Source organism: Ictidomys tridecemlineatus, chromosome 4, assembly GCF_052094955.1.
Source record: "Ictidomys tridecemlineatus isolate mIctTri1 chromosome 4, mIctTri1.hap1, whole genome shotgun sequence".
Taxonomy (NCBI): Eukaryota; Metazoa; Chordata; class Mammalia; order Rodentia; family Sciuridae; genus Ictidomys; species Ictidomys tridecemlineatus.
The window spans coordinates 57,590,623-57,600,327 of record NC_135480.1 but is presented as its reverse complement, the minus strand read 5'-3'; the positions used below and the strand labels follow the sequence as shown (position 1 = coordinate 57,600,327).

At 33.4% G+C, this 9,705-nt stretch overlaps 1 pseudogene; it reads right to left on the bottom strand.

Moving 5' to 3' along the window:
* Positions 1-1,223: 1,223 nt before the first annotated feature.
* LOC101975756 (olfactory receptor 52N2-like) lies at positions 1,224-2,180 on the bottom strand (annotated as a pseudogene).
* Between the last annotated feature and the right edge of the window lie 7,525 nt (positions 2,181-9,705).

Here is a 9,705-nt window from a genome sequence, read left to right as displayed (position 1 = left end):
AATGCAAGCTTAACCATAGAAATCTAATTGTCCACTGACTGTACAATTGGAAAGATTTCTCCTGCGACTGATGTTCAGAATGAGACAGAGTAGAAACTAATAAGTCATAAAAAGGCAAAACTTGTCCAAAACCATGCTACATGCTTTTTAAAAAAATTACATATTAGAGCATTTAATTGGCCAGATGCATCTTTGTTGTTTTTTTTTTTCCTCACTTGAAAAAAAATGGAGGTTGAGACTTAGATTAAGTAGTCTGTTAAATTCTAGGCACTAGATATTAAAAGACAGAATATTTAAACTTTGGGACTAACTAGATATTAAACTCATGTTATATCTCCTCAAACTCTTTCCTACTAACTTTTTGGTTCCTCCACATTTCATCCATTTTTAACGATCTATCCTCCTTTTTTCACATGTGTTTCCTCTCATGTATCCTGGTCCAACATCTAGATTCTACACACTGAGGCCTGAGACTGAATTATTTTCAACTCTGCCTCTCTTTCATTAAATTCAAGGCATGACAAATATTACTATCAGTGTCTCAAAATTAATGAATGAGTGAAGGAGTGAATTAATTAATAGGTATACTAATAATAACACATTTGCCTCCTTGATATTTGACAAGACAACTATATCCTTTAGATACATTTTAAATAAAGGTTGCAAAATGATTACATAGGACAAAATAGAACACTTAGAAATTTTTGTATGAAACAGGATTTTTTCAAAAAATAGTGAACAAAACTCAAAGATTTTATAAAACATCAAATCTTGGTTGCCTTAAAAATTATTAGAAAATATTGCAACCCTGGACCCTTATGGCCCCATGGCAAAAATGCATTTGATCTGCATAGAATTTGTTCCTAGTGGAGAGGATGTGCTTGCCCACATTAGTCTAGCCTCCTACTTCTCCACACAATGTGTGGATACATCAGGCTTACCTTTTGACTTTTATTAACTTTCTAGTGTCACTAAACATATGATTCTATAAAAAATCATGACAAACATAATCTTTATTGGGAATGAATATTTTACCTTTTTTAATTCTGCATTCTCTATTTTGGCAGATATTTACAAACAATAAACATTTAAAAATATACACTTGCAAAGACTTTAGAAACTCTATGTTTTAGAATGATTTAATATTTCATTTTCACCTTTTATGAATTCTTCTCCACTATTTTCTCTCCATGCCAAACAATGCATTTTGTGATTTGCTTGTCTTAAGTGAGGCCAGTCTTGTCTCCAAATAGGAATTTGATGACTCCTTCACGAATCTGCTTTCTCTTGACTCCATAAAAATTGGGTTCATGGTAGGAGGCAACAGCAGATTAAGGTTGGCCACAATGATGTGTATGTGGTGGGGAATAATGTGGCCTCCAAATTGATGAGTGAAGAAAGTGAAAAAAGCAGGTACATAAGTGATCACGATGGCAAAGATATGAGATGTGCAGGTGCTAAAGGCTTTGTGACCAGCATCTGCTGATGACAGGCTCACTACAGCCTGCAAAATCATAGTGTAAGATGCAGAGATACAACAGATATCAAAGACACCAATCAGGAGTGCAACCATCAGACCATAGATAGCATTTACCTTGACGTTGCCACAGGACACCTTGGCCACAGACATGTGGTCGCAGTAGGTGTGGGGGATGAGGTGGCCCTGGCAATAGGGCAGGCGTTTGGTGAGGAAAGTGAATGGGATGATGAGCATCACATTCCTCAAGAAAGTGGCAAGACCAGCCTTGGCGATGACAGGGTTGGTGAGGATGGTGGTATAGCGTAAGGGGTAGCAGATGGCTACATCTGCAGTCCAGGGCCATGAGCATGAGCACCCCAGACTCCATCCCAGTCAACATGTGGACAAAAAACATCTGGACCAGGCAGGCATTAAAGTCTATCTCCTTGAGGTTGAACCAGAATATACACAGCATGTTGGGCACAGTGGTGGTGCACAAGGTGACATCAGTGGAGGCGAGCAGGGCCAGGAAGTAGTACATGGGTCAGTGCAGGGCCTCCTCATGAGTAATGAGGCAGATGAGTCCCACATTCCTCACAAGAGCAATGATGTACATGAGGCAGAATGGCAGGGAGATCCAGGTGTGCGAAGCTTCCAGCCCAGGAACACCATTCAAGATAAAGAATCCTGGTGCCAGGCTGGAGCTGTTGGCTCCAGACATAATGGCTGACAGGAGGAGAGCATTTTAGACTCTAACAGTGACAGTTCCCTGGGCCAGAAAGGAAACCAAAGGTAAGCAGAGAGCATAAAAACATCTTTTTAAAATTTTTTAATTTATTTTATTTTATTTTTACTCTGTGAATTCTTTTTTTTAAGTTTGTTCTTTTTATATATATGCATGACAGGAGAATGTATTTTGACATATATACACGGATTATAATTTATTCTAATTTAGGATCCCACTTTTGGATAGTACCATGATTTGGAGTGTCTTTAGTGGTTACCTGTGTGATTTCAATAAGGCCTTTGCAATGAGAATCTATCAGATTCCTCTGGAGTCACTCTTTCTAGATTCATGTTCCATTTGTTTCTCACTTCACATAGCATATGATATGAACATATTGTTTAACCACATTATGCCTCAGTTTTCTCCATCTAAATGAGATCATTGCATTCTTGTCAGGATTATTTATCAGGATTATTCAATAACTTAATTTAATATTAGGTGCTAAAACTTTGAATGGTGCAAATTGAATACTTAACAGATATAAACAATAATCATGACTGCTATTATTGTCACTTCTGAGTCAGCTTAGAGCATCCCAAAAGATCAAACTTACCTTGGATAATAAGTGTAGATTCAAATAAACCTACTCACCCTTTGTGAACTCAAGTGCCATTGTATATTTTGAGTTACAAGGATAGTGTGGAATTTTGAAAATCTCAGCTGTATCAAGAGATTGGCAAGTCAATTCTAGAAAATACATATGTTACTATCACAGGAGATTTAAACATGCGCCTGTGTTTTAGATAGAAAAAAAATATATAAAAATAAATGTCTTTTAAGATCTGGAATCAGATCCAGGAAAATTTCATTCAACTTAATCCCGTCAAAGGTCTTCCTATTTCTAAGTTAACTAATCCTGTGTCTATTGGAATCCCCAAGAATAGAACTGGTCTGTAGGGAATGCTGCCTGTGTCTCTGTTTCTTTTCAAGTAGCCAGAAGCCACAAGAGCTACAAGACTGGAGAAAAGACAGAATATCAGGAGAGGTGGGGATTTTAGGCTTTACACTGCTGGTTTATAAAGCTGGTCAGCCATCATAGACTCATCCAAGCATCAATAATATCAATAAACATCAAACCATACTCGTTAGTTTACAAACAGTCACACAAATTCAGAGTCAGTTTATCCTTCCTCCTCCTCAGTTCATAAATAATTTGTGTACAACCTTCCTCACAATGACACTCAAGGATTCACATGGATTCTGCTGTTAGACAAACTAATTATAAATTTAGAATATATACAAAAGAAGGAAAAGTAGATGACTAAGTGTCTGCTCTTGGAAAGTATGAGATCTGATTTTTTGCTTGCTTACTATGGAGACATGGGCACCCCAGACTCCCTGGGCTAAATCTTGTTTCCAACCCTTACTACCTGGATCAACTTGAGCAAGTTGCACATTTCACCTTGCAAGTATCTTCAAAATTCTCAAAGGAGAAAGATAATAATATATACCATAGACATGTTAGAAGGCTAAATGATACTCTTTTCAGCAGTGCTTGGAATATGGACATCAGCACATGTTATCTACTTTTAAAATTGTCAGAATATATGATGAGGCATACACTATTTGCTTAACAGGTATTTATTGTTTGTTTCCAACATTTGTGACACCTTTCTAGTTTCTAGGGATGTACTAATCAACCAAGTCAAATCTCTTCCACTCAGGCTGCTAATATTTCAATCTAAATATCACAAATTTGTTATAACTATCAATTTATACATGATGAGATGGAGATGCAAGGTTAATCAAAATATCTATCCTCATAAAAACTTAAAACTGGTAAAGGCAAAGTTCAATCAAATTAAACTTTGACTTCAAAGCCACTTGTCTAATCAGACTCCATCTGTTATAATTATTTACCGATCCTAAACATTGAAGAAGAGTTGCATAAGCTGAACATAACTAGACTAAACAACTCATAGTAACACAGAAAGAAACTGATTTTCAATTGCAGGAGAGAAAAAATCTATTTTTATTGGTGCGTAATAGTTATACATTATAATGGAATTCATTGTGGTATATTATCACATGCACAAATGTTTCTTAATTGTATCTTAAGGAAGAGGTAGAACAAATGTGAGAAGTTATAGTTACAGCAAGTCAAAGTTAGAGCAAGTCAATCCTTAGCAAAGGGAGCTCTGTTAACAGAGAGAATGTATCTGTGTCATTGCTGAATTCTCCTCCCTGGACTTGTTCATACAGATGCTATATGACACCCATTTGCAGAGGGAGGGGATCATGTGGGAGGATTTCTCTATTGAAGCTTCTTTTAGCAAGTGCCCCTTAATACTTTCCTGGATTCATGTCTGATACTGGTTCACTTTCCACTTCCCCACAAAAAACATTCCTACGGAAAGCAATTCTGAGTGTAGTTATGCAATAATTAAGGCAAAAGTTTTTGTTTTCCTTTTATTGCAACACACTATTGCACGTATTTTGCTATCTCCAGTGAATTATGACATAGTTCTTAAATTTATTTCACAACTCCAGAAAGCCTTTCCCTTCTTATTCCCCAAATAAATGGTAATGTGTTAGGGTGAGAGTAAAAACAAAATTAATCCTGAATTTGCCATGAACCACATATCACACACTTGTGTTTCTGGTCTAGATATTTTCATTTGTTGAAAATATGAGTTTGGGGAATCAACCTAAGTCACCTCAGTGTTAGCAAAGATCAGACTGGTGGTGTGCATGCCTGAGAGTTCTGAGCACCAGGAGTCACATAGCAGTCAGGTTCTGCCTCTTCTGAGCATCATTGCACCTTTTGAAGATTTCCAGACTCCAATGTGTGCACCTGCTTGGGTCTCTGCAGTTCAGTGTCTCAGGAGGCTCTGGTTCAAAGGAAAAGATCTTTTGGGACTTTTGAGACAATTTCTGCATTTTTCAGCTTTTTAACCAAGGAGAAAACTATAGAAAAAATTGTGTTGAATTTGTTCGTCTTCTCCCTGAGCTTCTGACCAAGGGTCTGATGGTTCCAGGAAACACTTTTCATCTATCTTGATTATAATATTATGCTCACCTCAGCTCACCACTCACCATATACATACATATGTATGTGTGTGTATATACATGGCACTTTAACATACACATACACAAATATCTGCATAGATACATAATTCATAAAGATTTATGAAATAAAAAAAATTATGCATTTCAGATGAGTAATAGAGGATGGTGTTCTGTCTAGTTATGTTTTGTCTTGAGTTTCTCAAGTTGATGAATACATAAATGTGTACAAATAAGCATATGAATGTTCACGTGTTTATTTTGGAGAGCAAAAGTTTTGGCAAAACAGTTCTAAATATATTTTGTGTACATTTTGCTACCTGAGTTTTCCTTTTTATATTTTATTGTTAAAAAAGACTGATTCTGAAGGGACTGGAAACCTAATTTGAATGATTTTTCTCACTCTGGTTGGTGAATATATGAAGATTTCTTTAAGTTTTAAGATTTCTATAAGTTTTAATTCAAAGTATATTACAACCCTGCCCCAAAGGTATAAATCTAATAAATTGATAGTGTAAGTATAGGCTGGTGTAACTATTATATATAGTTGATGTATGTGTAACTTAATAAGAAACTGCAGGAACTTGAGCAGTTTCTTGTTAAGTTAAAATACACTAATCTTATGACCTAGAACTTTCATTCTTAGATTTTTAGTGAAAACATTTGTTCACAAAACACACATATATATGTTCCAACAGCACAAGCAGTGTTATAAATGGAACAGGAATGAGTAGTGACTTCATGAAATGATATATAACACAGAAAAAAAATAGACACTATGAAATATAACATAGATGAATCTCAAAAACATTGTACAGAATTAGATAAACACAAGACCATAATATATGAGTCCATTTATATGCAGTCCAAAAACAGATAAAACTAATCTTAAATTGATAGAAAAGAAAAAGTGATATCCTCTGGGGAGTAATAATGACTCATAGGAGCAAGAAGGCAATGTCTGGGGATAAAAATGTTCTTTTCCCTATTTTATTTGGCATTATACAGATTTATGCTACTGTCAAAATTTATCAAATAGAACACAAGAGTGGTGCATTGTATTATATTTGATAAATTTAATGGAGCCGAGCATGGTGGTATTTTATCCACCTATAATTCTGGTGACTTGGGAGACTGAGGTATGTAGGAATATCACAAGTTCAATGGCAGCCTCAACAACTTGGTGAGACCCTAGGCGACTTAGTGAGAACCTACCACAAATAAACAATTTTAGAAAGGGCTAGGGTGAGAATCAGTGCCAAAGTGTTCCTGGGTTCAATCCCTGGCACCAAAGAAAGTAAAAATAAATAAATAAATAGATAGATAGAAAAACCACAGATAGTGGGGTAGGGAGGGGGGCATTGGAGGATTAGATGAATTCTAGATAGGGAAGAGGGGTGGAAGGGAAAGAGAGGGGGCAAGGGATTAGGAAGGGTGGTGGAATGTGATGGACATCATTATACAAAGTACATGTTTGCAGACTCTAATTGGGTGTCAACATACTTTATATATAAACAGAGATATGGAAAATTATGTTATATATGTGTAATAAGAATTGTATACAAAAAGCTACATGTATAAAGGCATGAATTGGCGTGAACATACTCAATATACAAAGATATGAAAAATTGTACTCTATATGTGTAGTAAGAATTGTAATGCATTCTGCTGTCATGTATTTTAAAAACTAAAATCAATAAAACTAAAAAACAAAAGGAAAACCAGAAGCTATTGGCATACTTAATGTATATAAAATATATAGTAAGCACTGTAGTTGGTGAAATATTAAAGACATTTATTCAGACATCAGATCAAATCTAGAGTTCCAGCTATCAATACTTCTATTCAGTATTCTGATAAAATTCCATCTAGTGAAAAAATGCAATAATGGAAATGACTGAACGCAAATAATTAAAGGTAATTTTACAGAATGATTATAAATACAGAGAAGTTAAATAAAATCTGTAAATTATTAGCACTAACTCATTAACTTAAGAATGTCATTAGAAACAAATGTCACTGGTAAAAAAAGTGTGCTTTATTGATAATCTACTAATAGACTAGACATTTACAATTTAAAACTGAGGTCATTTGCAATAGTTTTAAATATCTAGAATTTAATTTAATTAAGAATATGAAAAATCTTTACTAAAAGCTTTATAAAAACTATGCCCACAGATTAGAAGACTGATATGGTAGTTAGATAAGTTCATAGCAATGTAATATATAAACTTAGTGAAATGTCAAAATTCCAGAAATTATTGTTATTTTTTAATAAGGAACAGATATTATCATTTATTGTGAAAAGCAAAAGCAACAATAATTTGCACAATATGTTTAGACCCAGAACAACTAATTAGAATTATTTTTAATTAGAATGATAAAATAACACCTAAGGAGATGATATATAATCATATGTTCAAGATTGTACCATCATAAAATTTTCTTAAAAATAGGACAAAAGTTGAGAATGCTTAATTTTTATTTTTTCATGGTTTTAAAATTAACAAATTGGTGTAAAAATTATAAAACATCTTGTAAATTAAAGATACATTTTTCAACCAATTTTATTGACTATACATCATAGAAGAGTATATTTAAGATCACCAGTAGTATGTACATGAATATTTGTTACAGCACTTTTTCTTCATGTAATACCAAAAAGCAACAATAATAAAAAGAATGTAAAAAAAGAAGTTTGTGAATACAAACATAAAATTATAAGATAATAAATATGTAAGAAAATCTATGCCAACATGTGTATTTCAAAGTATATCACAACTCTTGACCCAAAAGTATATATCTAATAAATTGGCATTCAAGTATACGATGGTGTAACTATTTCATATGATTTATGTATGTTTAACTTAATAAGAAACTGCACAAAGTTGAACAGTTTTTGTTAAGTTAAAAATACACTAAATCTTATGACCTAGAACCTTCATTCTTAGGTTTTTAGTTAAAACATTTGTTCACAAAACACATATATGTATGTTCAAAGAGCACAAGTAGTATTATAAATGGAACAGGAATGAGTGTTGACTCATGCAATGATATATAACAAAGAAAAAGGAATAAACACTGTGAAATATAACATAGATGAATCTCAAAAAAATGATACAGACTTAGATAAACACAAAACCATATTATATGAATTCATTTATATGCAGACCAAAAACAGGCAAAACTAATCTTAAATTGATAGAAAAGAAAAAGTGATATCCTCTGGGGAGTGATAATGACTCATAGGAGCAAGAAGGCAATGTCTGGGGATAGAAATGTTCTTTTCCCTATTTTATTTGGCAATACATAGATTTATGCTACTGTCAAAATTTATCAAATTGAACACAAGAGTCGTGCATTTTATTATTTTTGATAAATTTTAATGGAGTCGGGCATGGTAGTGCTCACCTATAATCCGGTGTGACTTGGGAGGCTGAGGTAGGTAGGAAGATCACAAGGTCAATGCCAGCCTCAGCAACTTGGTGATACCCTAAGCAACTTTAGTGAGAACCTGCCACAAATAAAAAATTTTACAAAGGGCTTAGGTGAGACTCCGTGCCAAAGTGTCCCTGGGTTCAATTCCTGGCACCAGAGAAACCTAAAAAAATAGATAGATGATAGATAGATAGATAGATAGATAGATAGATAGATAGATAGATAGATAGATAGAAAACACACAAGCTATTGGCATACTTAAGGTATATAAAATATATAATAAGCATTGTAGTTAGTGAAATATTAAAGGCATTTATTCAGACATCAGACCAAATCTAGTGTTCCAGCTATAAATACTTCTATTCAGTATTCTGATAAAATTCCATTTAATGAAAAAATGCAAAAATGGAGATGATTAAACACAAATAATTAAAGGTAATATTTGCAGAGTGATTATAAATGCAGAGAAGTTAAATGAAATCTGCAAATCATTAGCACTAATTTATTAACTTAAGAATGTCATTAGAAACAAATGTTATTGGTAAAGAAAAATATGCTTTATCAGTAATCTACTAATAGGTTAAATAATTAAAATTAAAAACTGAGGCCATTTACAATAATTTTAAATATCAAGAATTTAATTTAATTTAAGATGTAAAAAACTTTACTGAAAGCTTTATAAAAACTATTTCCACAGATTAGAAGACTGATGTGGTACAAAGATGAGTTCATCTCAGTGTTTATATACACTAAGTGAAATGCCAAATTCCAGAAATTATTATTATTTTTAATGAGGAACAGATATTATCATTTATTGTGTAAAGCAACAATAATTTACACAATACTTTTAGACCAAGAACAACTAAAAAAAAACCCACAAAATTGTGACTGAAGAACACTTAATTGTAGAATACAAACATTTAGTCTTTCTTTTTTCAATAACCATGTAGTATATCTCCTGCTGTTGTTGTGGTTTGGTTTCGTTTGTCTTCTGTTTCTGGAAAATTTTGCTGTT